The sequence below is a fragment of the Dama dama genome, chromosome 18 (assembly GCF_033118175.1).
Source record: "Dama dama isolate Ldn47 chromosome 18, ASM3311817v1, whole genome shotgun sequence".
Classification (NCBI taxonomy): Eukaryota; Metazoa; Chordata; class Mammalia; order Artiodactyla; family Cervidae; genus Dama; species Dama dama.
In genome coordinates, this window is record NC_083698.1 from 47,651,107 (window position 1) to 47,668,944 (window position 17,838).

At 39.8% G+C, this 17,838-nt stretch overlaps 1 protein-coding gene across 3 annotated transcripts in view; it reads left to right on the forward strand.

Annotated features, from left to right (window-relative positions):
- Positions 1–17,838, forward strand: part of LOC133072241 (STARD3 N-terminal-like protein) — a 69,302-nt gene that overhangs the window by 12,242 nt on the left and 39,222 nt on the right. The window contains exon 1 of one of the 3 annotated variants that reach the window (XR_009696677.1): positions 19–129. The exons of the other annotated variants lie outside the window; for them this stretch is intronic. The gene's annotated coding sequence lies outside the window, so the exon portion shown is untranslated. Of the gene's footprint in view, positions 1–18; positions 130–17,838 lie in introns of those variants that run through there. 3 annotated transcript variants of the gene reach the window in all.

Here is a 17,838-nt window from a genome sequence, read left to right on the forward strand (position 1 = left end):
CTGTGGCAGGCTGGGAGCTGCCATCTCCCCTACAGGAGAGGAGAGGCCTGAGCCCTGAGACTCAGAACTGCAAGCAGATGGATCAAATGCGAGCTGCGGGGAGGAGCGCCATGCCTGTCGCCTAGTGGGGTGAGCAGCCCTGAATGGAGCTAAGTTCCCTGCAGTTCAGCATTTCAGTGCTTATGCTGCTGCCACGGTCTTGTCTGGTGACATCTTTATAGTCCTTCCCTGAACTCCCTTTCCTTTTACACCTGTAAGCAAACTCTGAGGCAACAACCAGAGAATCCAATAAGAACTGAACCTGCTTTTTTTTTTTTTTATAAGAAATTAAAATCGATTATGTTGGTCTACATTTGACTGTCCTTAAAATTAAATGGATGTGTGTTCGTGTGTGTGCATGTGTTATAAATCAATTGGAGAGAGGATTCATTTTCATCCTCAAGTAAAAGGCTGCCTCATATAGAGTGTCCAGATTTCCTGAAAAAATAAGAAGCTTCACAATAGTTGGAACAGACAAACTAAAAACACATATTTTTTCTGAAATTCAGGGAAATGCAAATCAAAACTACAATGAGCTATCACCTCACCCATGTCAGAATGGCTATTATTGACAAGGCTAGAAATAACGCGTTGAAGATGGGCAGAAAATAGAACCCTTGTGCACTGTTGGTGGGAATGTAAATTGGTGTAAATGCTATGAAAAATGGTATGGAAGTTTCCTCAAAAAGTTAAAAATGAAACTACCACATGATCCAGCAATTCTGAGTATTTATCCGTAGAAAACAAAAACACTAAGAGATAGCTGCACCCCTATGTTCAGTGTTTATAACAGCCAAGGCACGGAAGCAACCTAAGTGCCCGTCAACAGAAGAATAAAGTACCTGTGGTGCATACACACACACATATATGCATATAATACCATTATGTGCCCCTAATTATGTCATGGGTTTAGACAGCTCTCCGGACGGCTTTACAGCTCTGCCTCTGGACCAGTTCTTTCTCTACCGTCCTGTTTCTCTACCTCTGTCTGTCCATCTCTCTGCACAGATCTTCTCTTTTTCCTATCGCTACCCCACCCTTGTACGCTCTCTTTCTTTCCAGCTCTGACTTTCTTCCCTCTCTTTCTCTTCATCTCTCCTCTGTTTTACAGTTTCCTTCCTTATCTCTATTTCTGTCACTTTCTGTCTGTCTTCTCGCCTATCTCTACCACCTGTCTTTCCTTTTCTATTTCTCTATTTATATTTCTTATTGATTTGACTTCTCTCTCTCTCCCTCTCCATTTTCTCTCATGATCATCCTAACTACTTTAAATTTCCTGTTATTCCAACATCTGCGATATCTCAGGATTGGCATCTGGTAACTGACTCTTCTATATTACCATGTTGTGATGTTCCTGGTTCTATAAGTTAAGGAATTTGGGATTATATCCTGCACATTTGGGATATCATGTTATGGACTTCGGGCAGTGTTTAATGCTATGGAGTTTGCTGAGTTTTTTTGTTAGCTGGGAATTGACCCAGTTGTGAAATGTTCTCGACGGGCAGGTCCAGATAGTGCAATTTTCAAAGACTTTGCAGTGCTATTCACACTACATTGTATGTACCACCCTGAGTAGTTTCAAATCCAAATTTAAAGAATATGGTTGTGATTATATAGCCATATTTTTATAATGTGGATCTTTAAAACATTTTCCTTATAGGTATACATTGGTGAAGGATAAAAACTACATCAGAGTCCCACATTTCTAAATAAGGATGACTTAATTCGTTTTGTTTATTGTAGCCAGAATGTCTCCATGTCAGGCATGATTTAATTACAAACCCTAATTTCTGAGGGCAGCAAGGGCAGCAGTTCCGGGAGGTGGTACTGTCCTTGTCTCCACTTACGCGGAGGCAGAGAGACTGAGGGTGGGTGACTGGTCCAGGGTCCCACAGCTGGCGGGGGCAGAGCTGGGACTCAGGCGCCCCATCTGTACCGGCATCCACTCTGGTCCACACAGGATGGTCTTCTCTCGAGTGTGTTGGAGCTTCTGAGATGACAGGCGTGGTCCAGTCACAGCGGTCGGGCTCCATGTGCCTCCGGTTTGGGGCACATCGTTCAGTCCCTTCAAATCACCAAAGGAAACATTTCAACCTCTCTAATATGAGCAAGTAAACAGTCAGTTGTAAAAGCCGTAACTCTGCTTAATTATTTAACCACAGAAGGGAAAGAGTAGATCTTAAAACTTCATCTTATAAGAAAAAAAGATTCTGTATCTACATTCAGTGAGGGATGTTGACTTAGAGTGGTGACCATTTCAAAATATGTACAAATATTGAATCGTTGTGTTGTGTAACTGAGCCTAATGTAATATTTCACGCCAATTTTATTTTTAAAAATACATTTTTTTTAAAGAAAGGAAAAGTAGTGGACTGAATGGAGTAGTTGGGGGCCCTGCTATAGGGACAGACAGGATGGCAGAGGCAGCCATAGTCTTGGCAAACAGAGGCCTTGCCTGTATCAGTGTTTCCAACACGCTTCGTCCTCTTTTCCACAGCAGTGTTCAGACATAAAGCAAAACTGTGGGTGTGTGAATAGTAGATCCTTTTCTAAAATATTTTATAATAAACTCTTGAGTGACCTCAACCATGGTCTCTTCAGTGTCACCGCTCATGTTTATCACATAAGCTCATGTTTGGTACATAAGCTTTGTTATAAAAACACAGAGTAAAATGTAGCTTTTTACCTTTGCATGTTACACCTCAAATATTTGATGTGTTCTGTCTTTTTCTGCATGGAAAGACCCTTCACTGAAAGTCATCAGATGGGGTCTCCTTCTTTGAAAGTTGAAATGAAGACACCCACTGATGATGTTATTGAATGGTTAATAAAGTATTTATTGTATTACCTCACAGACATGGTACCATATTCACATACATTAAAGTCTTGCCTGCTCATGGCTCGTATGATAGTGTCATGAAGTAAAGTGAAAGTCATTTGGTCATGTTCAACTCTTTGCGACCCCATGGACTGTAGCCTGACAGGCTCCTCTGTCCAGGGGATTTTCCAGGCAAGAATATTGGAGTGGATAGCCATTCCTTTCTCCAGGGGATCTTCCCAACCCAGGGATCGAACCCAGGTCTCTTTCATTGCAGGTGGATTCTTTCATTTGAGCCACCAGGGAAACCTTGGACCCCCTATATTCAGTGAGACTGTCTGATCTCTTAATGAAAAGTTACAGAAGTCTTGTGCTGTCTTTTTAATCAAAAGACCTCTTAATATATTGGAATGTCATTACATTGTAAGCAAAATCTCTATTTTGATTTGCAGAATGGAATTTTTTGTTTCATGTCTCAGATTTCTTTAGTATTTTTTCAACATCCTACATTTCTCTTCTATTTTTAGCTCATGAACATGCAATATATGTACAACTGTAAAAAGTAATAAAACTGAACATATCAAAATAGTTAGTATTATTTTTCTTGTTTTGCATTGTGTATTTGGCCTAAAGTATTAGAATTACAACAGGAAGACAAGATGGATCATGAATACATATAAAAAATACCATTTTGTATTATGTATCATGAAATAATCACTTTCTCTTGACATATCACCTAAAATAGTCTGAGTAATCTTATTTTGAACCAACTCTATGAAATCATTCTCCCTTGTGTTTAGCTAGTTTGAATTAAAATGAACTCAATTATATTATGAGTTGTTTTGTTAAACAGGAACGTTCAACTCAATGCTTCATGGTCAGACAGTGTTATCTCGCAGTTTCCTTTTTTCTTAATTTTTTTTTTAATTTTTTTTTATTAGTTGGAGGCTAATTACTTCACAACATTTCAGTGGGTTTTGTCATACATTGATATGAATCAGTCATAGATTTACACGTATTCCCCATCCCGATCCCCCCTCCCACCTCCCTCTCCACCCGATTCCTCTGGGTCTTCTCAGTGCACCAGGCCCGAGCATTTGTCTCATGCCTCCCAGCTGGGCTGTGATCTGTTTCACCATAGATAGTATACATGCTGTTCTTTTGAAATATCCCACCCTCACATTCTCCCACAGAGTTCAAAAGTCTGTTTTGTATTTCTGTGTCTCTTTTTCTGTTTTGCATATAGGGTTATCGTTACCATCTTTCTAAATTCCATATATATGTGTTAGTATGCTGTAATGTTCTTTATCTTTCTGGCTTACTTCACTCTGTATAAGGGGCTCCAGTTTCATCCATCTCATTAGGACTGATTCAAATGAATTCTTTTTAACAGCTGAGTAATATTCCATGGTGTATATATACCACAGCTTCCTTATTCATTCATCTGCTGATGGGCATCTAGGTTGCTTCCATGTCCTGGCTATTATAAACAATGCTGCGATGAACATTGGGGTGCAGGTGTCTCTTTCAGATCTGGTTTTCTCAGTGTGTATGCCCAGGAGTGGGATTGCTGGGTCATATGGCAGTTCTATTTCCAGTTTTTTAAGAAATCTCCACACTCTTTTCCATAGTGGCTGTACTAGTTTGCATTCCCACCAACAGTGTAAGAGGGTTCCCTTTTCTCCACACCCTCTCCAGCATTTATTGCTTGTAGACTTTTGGATAGCAGCCATCCTGACTGGCGTGTAATGGTACCTCATTGTGGCTTTGATTTGCATTTCTCTGATAATGAGTGATGTTGAACATCTTTTCATGTGTTTGTTAGCCATCTGTATGTCTTCTTTGGAGAAATGTCTGTTTAGTTCTTTGGCCCATTTTTTGATTGGGTCATTTATTTTTCTGGAATTGAGCTGCAGGAGTAGCTTGTATATTTTTGAGATTAATCCTTTGTCTGTTTCTTCATTTGCTATTATTTTCTCCCAATCTGAGGGCTGTCTTTTCAACTTACTTATAGTTTCCTTTGTAGTGCAAAAGCTTTTAAGTTTCATTAGGTCCCATTTGTTTAGTTTTGCTTTTATTTCCAATATTCTGGGAGGTGGGTCATAGAGGATCCTGCTGTGATTCATGTCGGAGAGTGTTTTGCCTATGTTCTCCTCTAGGAGTTTTATAGTTTCTGGGCTTACATTTAGATCTTTAATCCATTTTGAGTTTATTTTTGTGTATGGTGTTAGAAAGTGTTCTAGTTTCATTCTTTTACAAGTGGTTGACCAGTGTTCCCAGCACCACTTGTTAAAGAGGTTGTCTTTTTTCCATTGTATATCCTTGCCTCCTTTGTCAAAGATAAGGTGTCCATAAGTTCGTGGATTTATCTCTGGGCTTTCTATTCTGTTCCATTTCTGTCTTTGTGCCAGTAGCATACTGTCTTGATGACTGTGGCTTTGTAGTAGAGTCTGAAGTCAGGCAGGTTGATTCCTCCAGTTCCATTCTTCTTTCTCAAGATTACTTTGGCTATTCGAGGTTTTTTGTATTTCCATACAAATTGTGAAATTATTTGGTCTAGTTCTGTGAAAAATACCCTTGGTAGCTTGATAGGGATTGCATTGAATCTATAGATTGCTTTGGGTAGAATAGCCATTTTGACAATATTAATTCTTCCAATCCATGAACACGGTATGTTTCTCCATCTGGTTGTGTCCTCTTTGATTTCTTTCATCAGTGTTTTGTAGTTTTCTATGTATAGGTCTTTTGTTTCTTTAGGTAGATATACTCCTAAGTATTTTATTCTTTTTGTTGCAATGGTGAATGGTATTGTTTCCTTAATTTCTCTTTCTGTTTTTTCATTGTTAGTATATAGGAATGCAAGGGATTTTTGTGTGTTAATTTTATATCCTGCAAATTTACTATATTCATTGATTAGCTCTAGTAATTTTCTGGTAGAGTCTTTAGGGTTTTCTACGTAGAGGATCATGTCATCTGCAAACAGTGAGAGTTTCACTTCTTCTTTTCCTATGTGAATTCCTTTTACTTCTTTTTCTGCTCTGACTGCTGTGGCCGAAACTTCCAACACTATGTTGAATAATAGTGGTGAGAGTGGGCACCCTTGTCTTGTTCCTGATTTCAGGGGAAATGCTTTCAATTTTTCACCATTGAGGGTGATGCTTGCTGTGGGTTTTTCATATATAGCTTTTATTATGTTGAGGTATGTTCCTTCTATTCCTGGTTTTTGGAGAGTTTTAATCATAAATGAGTGTTGAATTTTGTCAAAGGCTTTCTCTGCATCTATTGAGATAATCATATGGTTTTTATCTTTCAATTTGTTAATGTGGTGTATTACATTGATTGATTTGCAGATATTAAAGAATCCTTGCATTCCTGGGATAAAGCCCACTTGGTCATGGTGTATGATTTTTTTAATATGTTGTTGGATTCTGTTTGCTAGAAGTTTGTTAAGGATTTTTGCATCTATGTTCTTCAGTGATACTGGCCTGTAGTTTTCTTTTTTTGTGGCATCTTTGTCTGGTTTTGGAATTAGGGTGATGGTGGCCTCATAGAATGAGTTTGGAAGCTTACCTTCATCTGCAATTTTCTGGAAGAGTTTGAGTAAGATAGGTGTTAGCTCTTCTCTAAATTTTTGGTAGAATTCAGCTGTGAAGACATCTGGTCCTGGGCTTTTGTTTGCTGGAAGATTTTTGATTACAGTTTCGATTTCCTTGCTTGTGATGGGTCTGTTAAGATCTTCTATTTCTTTCTCAGTTTCCTTTTATTATTCATTGTCATTCAAGAAAAATCCAACCTTGTGTGATGGAAATGGTGCTGGTTTGGGTGGAAACTGCCCACCCAAATCTAATCAGCTCCATCTGTGCTTGGTCTAAAATTGGGCCACAGAACTGAGGTACAGCTGGAGGCTCACTGGGAGTCTGGGGCCTCCCCAGGGGGAGCTTCTTATATGGAAAGAGGGGGAGAGGGAGCTCCAGGGTCTGGCCATGGACTAAAACCTCAAGACTTCAGTGGTGTCATCACAAAGAGAATATCCTGTGTCGGGAGTGAACCTGTGTCTACACCACGACCATAGCTGGGACCTGAGTCAGACATCAGTGTATGACTTTAATCTGAGAAGAAGCTCTCCCCTGATGCTTGGGCTGGGTAAGAACGATGCAACCAGTCCTCTTAGGAAGGCAAAGACCTCATGTTGGCTCTCAGATTTTCCTTTAAAAAGATCCATTAGAGAAAATAGAAAAATTATACATTTATTTTTATCTCTTGTACTATGAATCGAACATTATTTTATGCCTATGCCTTTTATAGAAATACACAGACAAACATAGAAATGAGGGGCATACTTGTTAATATAGTTACTTAATAGAAAATACGGCTAAACAAGAGACAAGAGGAATGAGGATATGACTTGAATGTGCAGGGAGGTCTGACTGTCCGAGCTGAAGCCTTGACCTTAGCCATGGAGCCCTGCTTCCCTCTTGGGCTGGATGGATGGAGTGCAGGGCATGGACTCCTACTCTGGTCTTGCTGGGTTGGTGGGGACAGCTGCTCTTCACGCTCACATTGCTGAGCAACCCTCTGCTATTCACTCATCACACTGTCATCTGATGTTAGTGCCCCTAGTAAGCCTTGCTTGGGTTGACTCTGAAGTAATTTTGTCCTTTTGGGGGGATTTAGATGGCTCAGTGTATGAGATTTCATTGCACAGATGAGGTTAGGGCCTCCATATCTCTGTTCTTATGGGGAAGAAAGCATCTCACATCTGTCCACACAGCTTGGTTCAGGGATCGGGTCTTGTGTCACCCCATCTGCACTGAGAAAATGAATCAAGATGTACCAGCCTCAGTAAGTCACAGATCATGGAAGACCATGGGTGACTGGTGGAACGTCAGGGATGACCTTAGTGCTGCAAGGAGTCCTCTCTGCTCTTTCCCTCAGGGCCGTGAGCATGGTTGAAGGTGCAGCATCTGAACATCCTGGGTGTAAGTTTCCCAACTCACCTAGGAGCTCATTGGAGGGACTGTATACGGAAACAATGGGGAATCCAGATCCCAAAGCCTAGAGTATGTGTGAAAACAATCGTGTGCTGTGCAGAAAGACCTTTTCTTCTGTTAGCTGTGACCCTTTGAAAGTGAACAAAGTTAAGTTGTGGTTTAATTGTGCTTATTTTCTTGTGACATCCCAGCTACCCCTTGCAGAAGCCCAAACACTAGGGGCTAGTTTGACTTTGAGTCTTTTCCACGAATCAACCACATTTGACACAGCAGGTGAACAAAGAAGCCTGAAAGAATGCATCCCCACCAGCCGCACCAGCGCCCTCCTGCAGCCACTCAAGCAGTCTCCCCACCGCCACTGCCCTCCCCTCTCTGCACCAAACAGGCCGGCGCAGCCCTGGGCGAGAGGGGCAGGAAGTTCCTGAGAAGCTGGAAACCGCAGGCGACACTCCCTCTGGGGCCCTGGTGGGGAAATCAGCTGCACCAAACTCTCAGCAATTTGCAAGTTTACCCTCTTGCCTTCTATGCTTAATACACTGTTCCTTCCCAATGAAGAAATAGTTCCAGATCTCTTAGACGAGGGCAGCGTATTTTGTCCAGAGAAGTCTGATCCAATTCATGAGAACCAAGGAGCTGACCTAGGTTAGATTTCATCTATCTTGTGGCTGGTTGTTTATTTTTTTATTTTCAAATGGAGACCTCATTTTGGTTTCACATGAATTTGTTTCACACGCACTGAAGCTGACTGTAAACAGACAAGCAAAAAGCCTTCCCAGTTGTAAATGAGACATTGTTGTAATTCTAGTACATAAAAGATTTTCCGTTAAAAGGATCTATTAGAGAAAATTAGAAAAACATACCATCACTTATTTTTTTCCTCACTTGTCCTATAAATTGAACATTTTTTTATGCCTTTGCCTTTTTTAGAAATACACAGACACATCTAGAAATGTTGTACACATAGACATAGATAGTGTTGTACTTGTTAGTATCATTACCTAGGAGAAAGTATGGTTAAAGGACATGAACATTATTTCATAGAAAAGGAAATTTAATAGACTTAAATATGTGAAAAATTATAATGCTCACCCATAATAAAAGAAAAGCAAATTAAAATAGCAAACATATACTACTGTTTACTCATCCAATTAGCAAAATCCTGACATTTCACAGCACTCTCCTGGCATTCACATACCTCTGATACAAACGCAAAATGGTGATATCTCCACTGGCCATATCTATTAAAATGACCAATACACACAGTCTTAATGACATAAAACACTATTAGAATTTCAGCATTTTAAAAATGCAGCAAAACGTGTAATTAAAACAGTAGTGTATTATGAGGAAATGATTTTATAAGGTAGTGTACATTCACCAGCAAAATATGATCTAGCTGTCTAAGCATCTCCTTACATTTATAGTAAAGGAGCTTTAGATTGTGTCAGTGGAGAGAAGTACAAAACAATATATTCTGTATGCTACCTTTGAGCAGAAAGAGGGAAATTAGAATATATATACATGCATATATTTATATGTACACTCATTTACTATAAAGGATGCAGAGAAAACGAAATCATGACTTGAAAGAGGAGGAGAGGTAGAGACTAATGCATTTTTTAGAGGGTTTTGATTGATTTTTTGATCCTTGCAGAGATATTATCTGACAATTTTAGAAGGCCCCTGAAATGCAGATTATGTTTTCAATGACACTTCCTGATTAATATTCCATTTCTTTAAATAACTATATTTTTTGAAGATGCATAGTAGTCTGTCACAGGACATTGTTTACATTTTAGTTTCTTATTGGTGATTATGGTTCACTGGGGGCTGCAGTAAATAGTACTACAGTGAAAGAACATCCAGGCACATAAATCTTAGTACATATATTTTGTTTCCTTAGGAAACTGATGAGTGAATGGTAAGATAACTTTCCGAGTAAAGCACGTGGTAGCTTGCGTAATGAACTCTGTGATGGTTCCTTGATGCCTGAGGTCTGAGCTGGCAGTGCTGAAAGTTCCAGTCACTTGATGCCTCAACCCCTGGCTGCATGTGAGAATTACTGAAGGAGCATTTTTATTTTCTTTTATTTTTTTTTATTTTTATTAGTTGGAGGCTAATTACTTCACAACATTTCAGTGGGTTTTGTCATACATTGATATGAATCAGTCATAGATTTACACGTATTCCCCATCCCGATCCCCCCTCCCACCTCCCTCTCCACCCGATTCCTCTGGGTCTTCTCAGTGCACCAGGCCCGAGCACTTGTCTCATGCCTCCCAGCTGGGCTGTGATCTGTTTCACCATAGATAGTATACATGCTGTTCTTTTGAAATATCCCACCCTCACATTCTCCCACAGAGTTCAAAAGTCTGTTTTGTATTTCTGTGTCTCTTTTTCTGTTTTGCATGTAGGGTTATCGTTACCATCTTTCTAAATTCCATATATATGTGTTAGTATGCTGTAATGTTCTTTATCTTTCTGGCTTACTTCACTCTGTATAAGGGGCTCCAGTTTCATCCATCTCATTAGGACTGATTCAAATGAATTCTTTTTAATGGCTGAGTAATATTCCATGGTATATATGTACCTAAGCTTCCTTATCCATTCGTCTGCTGATGGGCATCTAGGTTGCTTCCATGTCCTGGCTATTATAAACAGTGCTGCGATAAACATTGGGGTGCAGGTGTCTCTTTCAGATCTGGTTTCCTCAGTGTGTATGCCCATAAGTGGGATTGCTGGGTCATATGGCAGTTCTATTTCCAGTTTTTAAAGAAATCTCCACACTGTTTTCCATAGTGGCTGTACTAGTTTGCATTCCCACCAACAGTGTAAGAGGGTTCCCTTTTCTCCACACCCTCTCCAGCATTTATTGCTTGTAGACTTTTGGATAGCAGCCATCCTGACTGGCGTGTAATGGTACCTCATTGTGGCTTTGATTTGCATTTCTCTGATAATGAGTGATGTTGAACATCTTTTCATGTGTTTGTTAGCCATCTGTATGTCTTCTTTGGAGAAATGTCTGTTTAGTTCTTTGGCCCATTTTTTGATTGGGTCATTTATTTTTCTGGAATTGAGCTGCAGGAGTTGCTTGTATATTTTTGAGATTAATCCTTTGTCTGTTTCTTCATTTGCTATTATTTTCTCCCAATCTGAGGGCTGTCTTTTCACCTTACTATAGTTTCCTTTGTAGTGCAAAAGCTTTTAAGTTTCATTAGGTCCCATTTGTTTAGTTTTGCTTTTATTTCCAATATTCTGGGAGGTGGGTCATAGAGGATCCTGCTGTGATTCATGTCGGAGAGTGTTTTGCCTATGTTCTCCTCTAGGAATTTTATAGTTTCTGGCCTTACATTTAGGTCTTTAATCCATTTTGAGTTTATTTTTGTGTATGGTGTTAGAAAGTGTTCTAGTTTCATTCTTTTACAAGTGGTTGACCAGTTTTCCCAGCACCACTTGTTAAAGAGGTTGTCTTTTTTCCATTGTATATCCTTGCCTCCTTTGTCAAAGATAAGGTGTCCATAGGTTCGTCAATTTATCTCTGGGCTTTCTATTCTGTTCCATTGATCTATATTTCTGTCTTTGTGCCAGTACCATACTGTCTTGATGACTGTGGCTTTGTAGTAGAGTCTGAAGTCAGGCAGGTTGATTCCTCCAGTTCCATTCTTCTTTCTCAAGATTACTTTGGCTATTCGAGGTTTTTTGTATTTCCATACAAATTGTGAAATTATTTGTTCTAGTTCTGTGGAAAATACCATTGGTAGCTTTATAGGTATTGCATTGAATCTATAGATTGCTTTGGGTAGAATAGCCATTTTGACAATATTGATTCTTCCAATCTATGAACGCAGTATGTTTCTCCATCTGTTTGTGTCCTCTTTGATTTCTTTCATCAGTGTTTTATAGTTTTCTATGTATAGGTCTTTTGTTTCTTTAGGTAGATATACTCCTAAGTATTTTATTCTTTTTGTTGCAATGGTGAATGGTATTGTTTCCTTAATTTCTCTTTCTGTTTTTTCATTGTTAGTATATAGGAATGCAAGGGATTTTTGTGTGTTAATTTTATATCCTGCAAATTTACTATATTCATTGATTAGCTCTAGTAATTTTCTGGTAGAGTCTTTAGGGTTTTCTACGTAGAGGATCATGTCATCTGCAAACAGTGAGAGTTTCACTTCTTCTTTTCCTATGTGAATTCCTTTTACTTCTTTTTCTGCTCTGACTGCTGTGGCCGAAACTTCCAACACTATGTTGAATAATAGTGGTGAGAGTGGGCACCCTTGTCTTGTTCCTGATTTCAGGGGAAATGCTTTCAATTTTTCACCATTGAGGGTGATGCTTGCTGTGGGTTTTTCATATATAGCTTTTATTATGTTGAGGTATGTTCCTTCTATTCCTGGTTTTTGGAGAGTTTTAATCATAAATGAGTGTTGAATTTTGTCAAAGGCTTTCTCTGCATCTATTGAGATAATCATATGGTTTTTATCTTTCAATTTGTTAATGTGGTGTATTACATTGATTGATTTGCAGATATTAAAGAATCCTTGCATTCCTGGGATAAAGCCCACTTGGTCATGGTGTATGATTTTTTTTAATATGTTGTTGGATTCTGTTTGCTAGAAGTTTGTTAAGGATTTTTGCATCTATGTTCTTCAGTGATACTGGCCTGTAGTTTTCTTTTTTTGTGGCATCTTTGTCTGGTTTTGGAATTAGGGTGATGGTGGCCTCATAGAATGAGTTTGGAAGCTTACCTTCATCTGCAATTTTCTGGAAGAGTTTGAGTAAGATAGGTGTTAGCTCTTCTCTAAATTTTTGGTAGAATTCAGCTGTGAAGACATCTGGTCCTGGGCTTTTGTTTGCTGGAAGATTTTTGATTACAGTTTCGATTTCCTTGCTTGTGATGGGTCTGTTAAGATCTTCTATTTCTTCCTGGTTTAGTTTTGGAAAGTTATACTTTTCTAAGAATTTGTCCATTTCATCCAAGTTGTCCATTTTATTGGCATAGAGCTGCTGGTAGTAGTCTCTTATGATCCTTTGTATTTCAGTGTTGTCTGTTGTGATCTCTCCTTTTCATTTCTAATTTTGTTAATTTGGTTCTTCTCTCTTTGTTTCTTAATGAGTCTTGCTAATGGTTTGTCAATTTTGTTTATTTTTTCAAAAAACCAGCTTTTAGCTTTGTTGATTTTTGCTATGGTCTCTTTAGTTTCTTTTGCATTTATTTCTGCCCTGATTTTTAAGATTTCTTTCCTTCCGCTAACCCTGGGGTTCTTCATTTCTTCCTTCTCTAATTGCTTTGTGTGTAGAGTTAGGTTATTTATTTGGTTTTTTTCTTCTTTCTTGATGTAGGCCTGTAATGCTATGAACCTTCCCCTTAGCACTGCTTTTACAGTGTCCCATAGGTTTTGGGTTGTTGTGTTTTCATTTTCATTCATTTCTATACATATTTTGATTTCTTTTTGGATTTCTTCTATGATTTGTTGGTTATTCAGAAGCGTGTTATTTAGCCTCCATATGTTTGAATTTTTACCAATTTTTTTTCCTGTAATTGAGATCTAATCTTACTGCACTGTGGTCAGAAAAGATGACTGGAATGATTTCAGTTTTTTTGAATTTTCCAAGACCAGATTTATGGCCCAGGATGTGATCTATTCTGGAGAAGGTTCCTTGTGCACTTGAGAAAAAGGTGAAGTTGATTGTTTTGGGGTGAAATGTCCTATAGATATCAATTAGGTCTAGCTGGTCCATTGTGTCATTTAAGATTTGTGTTTCCTTGTTAATTTTCTGTTTAGTTGATCTATCCATAGTTGTGAGTGAGGTATTAAAGTCTCCCAGTATTATTGTGTTACTATTAATTTCCTCTTTCATACTCGTTAGTGTTTGCCGTACATATTGTGGTGCTCCTCTGTTGGGTGCATATATATTTATAATTGTTATATCTTCTTCTTGGATTGATCCTTTGATCATTATGTAGTGTCCTTCTTTGTCTCTTTTCACATCCTTTATTTGAAAATCTATTTTATCTGATATGAGTATTGCGACTCCTGCTTTCTTTTGGTCTCCGTTTGCATGAAATATTTTTTTCCAGCCCTTCACTTTTAGTCTGTATGTGTCTCTTGTTTTGAGGTGGGTCTCTTGTAGACAGCATATATAGGGGTCTTGTTTTTGTATCCATTCAGCCAATCTTTGTCTTTTGGTTGGGGCATTCAACCCATTTACATTTAGGGTAATTATTGATAGGTGTGGTCCCGTTGCCATTTACTTTGTTGTTTTGGGTTCACGTTTATACAACCTTTCTGCATTTCCTGTCTAGAGAAGATCCTTTAGCATTTGTTGAAGAGCTGGTTTGGTGGTGCTGAATTCTCTCAGCTTTTGCTTATCTGTAAAGCTTTTGAATTCTCCTTCATATCTGAATGAGATCCTTCCTGGATACAGTAATCTAGGTTGTAGGTTATTCTCTTTCATTACTTTCAGTACGTCCTGCCATTCCCTTCTGGCCTGGAGGGTTTCTATTGATAGATCAGCTGTTATCCTTATGGGAATCCCTTTGTGTGTTATTTGTTGTTTCTCCCTTGCTGCTTTTAATATTTGTTCTTTGTGTTTGATCTTTGTTAATTTGATTAATATGTGTCTTGGGGTGTTTCGCCTTGGGTTTATCCTGTTTGGGACTCTCTGGGTTTCTTGGACTTGGGTGGCTATTTCCTTCCCCATTTTAGGGAAGTTTTCAGCTATTATCTCCTCGAGTATTTTCTCATGGCCTTTCTTTTTGTCTTCTTCTTCTGGAACTCCAATTATTCGAATATTGGGGCGTTTCACATTGTCCCAGAGGTCCCTGAGGTTGTCCTCATTTCTTTTGATCCTTTTTTCTTTTTTCCTCTCTGCTTCATTTATTTCCACCATTTTATCTTCTACCTCACTTATCCTATCTTCTGCCTCCGTTATTCTACTCTTGGTTCCCTCCAAAGTGTTTTTGATCTCATTCATTGCATTATTCATTTCTAATTGACTCTTTTTTATTTCTTCTAGGTCTTTATTAAACATTTCTTGTATCTTTTCAATCTTTGTTTCCAGGCTATTTATCTGAAACTCCATTTTGTTTTCAAGATTTTGGATCATTTTTATTATCATTATTCTAAATTCTTTTTCAGGTAGATTCCCTATCTCCTCCTCTTTTGTTTGACTTGGTGGGCATTTTTCATGTTCCTTTACCTGTTGGGTATTTCTTTGCCTTTTCATCTTGTTTAGATTGCTGTATCTGGAGTGGGCTTTCTGTGTTCTGGAGGTCTGTGGTTCCTTTTTATTGTGGAGGATTTACCCAGTGAGTGGGGTTAGATGATTGGCTTGTCAAGGTTTCCTGGTTAGGGAAGCTTGCGTCAGTGTTCTGGTGCGTGGAACTTGATTTCTTCTCTTTGGAGAGCAATGGAGTGCCCAGTAATGAGTTTTGAGATGGGTCTATGTGTTAGGTGTGACCTTGGGCAGCCTGTATGTTGATGTTCAGGGCTATGTTCCTGCGTTGCTGGAGAATTTGCGTGGTATGTCTTGCTCTAAAACTTATTGGCTCTTGGGTGGTGGTTGGTTTCAGTGTAGGTATGGAGGCTTTTGGACAGTCACTTATTACTTAAAGTTCCATGTAGTCAGGAGTTTTCTCGTGTTCTCAGGTTTTGGGCTTAAGTCTCCTGCCTCTGGATTTCAGTTTTATTCTTCCTGTAGTCTCAGGACTTCTCCAACTATACAGCACTGATAAGAAAACTTCTAGGTTAATGGCGAAAAGATTCTCCCCCGTTACGGACACCCAGAGAGGTTCACAGAGTTACATGAAGAAGAGGAGAGGGAGGAGGGTGATAGAGATGAGCAGGAGGAGAAAAAAGGGGGACTCAAGAGGAGAGAGACAGATCTACGCAGCTGTCTGTTCCCAGAGCGTTCTCCGTAGCCCAGTCACCTACAAAGATTCACAGAATTGGATTGGGAAGAGAAGGGGATAGGAGGAAATAGAGGTGTTCTGAGGTAGAAAACAGAGAGTCAAGATTGGGAGAGAATAATCTTTCATTTGAAAATAGGGCTTCTCTTCTTTTTTTTTTTTTTTGTAAGGTTATAGTGTATTGAAAATGAAAATTAGGGAGTAGTAGAGTACTAGAGGACCTTAAAAGAAATAAGAGAAAAAGAAAAATAGAAAATAGAAGAGAAAAAGGAAAGAAAAAAAAGAAGATCAAAGAAAAAAAAAAAGAAAAAAAATTTTTTTTTTCCCCTAATTAAAAAAATCGTAAAAATCTATGGAAATGAAAGTTAAGGAGTAATGGGGGAGTAATAGGGGATTTTAAAGGAAAATAAAAGAGAAAAAATAATAAAGAAAAAATAAAAAAAGCAAAAAAAAAGAGAAAAAAAGTAAAATTATATCTAGGAGTTTCTCTGGAGCTGTTGCGGTCAGTGTGGGTTCGGCTAAGTTTCAGATAGCTCCTCGTTCCAGCTTACACTTCTCGATATCTACAGGCCCCTTCCGGTGTAGTCGGTGTTATCTAGAGGGATTTTAATCTGTTGCACCAGTCCCTTCTGAAGCGGTTCCCTTTGTTTATTTGGCTTCTGTTTGCCGGTCTCTTCAGAGCCTCATTTCTGCCCTGACACAGGCTGGCGGAAGTGGACTCTTATTCAGGTAGCTAGTTCCGTCGCTCTGTGGGGAGAGGCTGGCGCAGCGGGGTCGGGCTGGCGCTGCGGGGAGGGGCTTGTGCTACCGGGAGGGGCTGGCGTTGCGGGGAGGGGCTGGCGCTGCAGGGAGGGGCTGGCGCGGCGGGGAGGGGCTGGCGCCGTGGGGACGGGCTTGCGCTGCCGGGAGGGGCTGGCGCTGCCGGGAGGGGCTGGCGCTGCTCTCTCCATCTGCGCTGCTCAGGCTCCCGGCTGTTCTATATGGAGCGCGCCCCGCGCTGCGCGAGGTTCCAGCCCTCGGGTGTTCCACAAAAGTGCGGAAGGAAAAGCTGCGCCTGCACTCAACTCACAGAAGCTCCCTCCGATTGTCCTCAGGGCACTCAGGCCCGGACCCTACCCCAAGCAATGCCGCCTAAGACTCCCTTCTCAGGACGAACCTCCGTCCATAGCTCTTTTGTCTCACTTTTTATCTTTTATATTTTGTCCTACCTCCTTTCGAAGACAATGGGCTGCTTTTCTGGGCGCCTGAAGACCTCAGCTAGCGATCAGAAGTTGTTTTGCGAAGTTTGCTCTGCGTTCAGTTATTCTTTTGATGAATTTGTAGGAGAGAAAGTGGTCTCCCCGTCCTACTCCTCCGCCATCTTGGCTCCTCCTTGAAGGAGCATTTTTAGAGTCCAGTACCTGGGCTGTGATGAAGGCTGGAACTCGGTAACTTTTTTCTTACATGGTTATTTATTTATCTGTTTATTATTTCTATGTATTATTTATTTATTTGTCACTGTAATTATTTACTTACAGCTATAATAAGAGAGCCACTGGTGTAATGAAAAAGCAGCAGGATTTAAGTCAGGTGGACCTGGCCCATGAAGACTCCTGGCACAGCTCTGGGTTTAACTTTGGGCATAGTTCATAGACTCTCTGGGACCTCCACTTCTTATCAGTCAACTGGAGATACTAGGTGACAAAATACAGGCTTGGCGATCAGAGAGACCCAGCTCTAAAATGGTTGTGACGAGCACATACCTCCACATCTTCAACTGTAAACTGTGAACTGTAACTGTACCTTCCTTACAGTTAGAGGACTAAAAAAACCACCTGGTGAAGAGTAGATACTGAGTTCCTGCTCTGTCCATATCTAACCTGGCTGCAGGGGAAATGAGATTAGAGATGGCTTTCAGGGCTTATGGGTATGTGTGGAATCCACTGTTTCTACAGCAGAGGCACCAACAGTAGAAGCTGTAACGTTGCTGAGGACTTGCAGGGACCGAGCATCATTAACTCGTCAGTTCCACATGGTCCAGGAGACAGGGCAGTTCAGTTCAGTTCGGTTCAGTCGCTCAGTCATGTCTGACTCTTTGC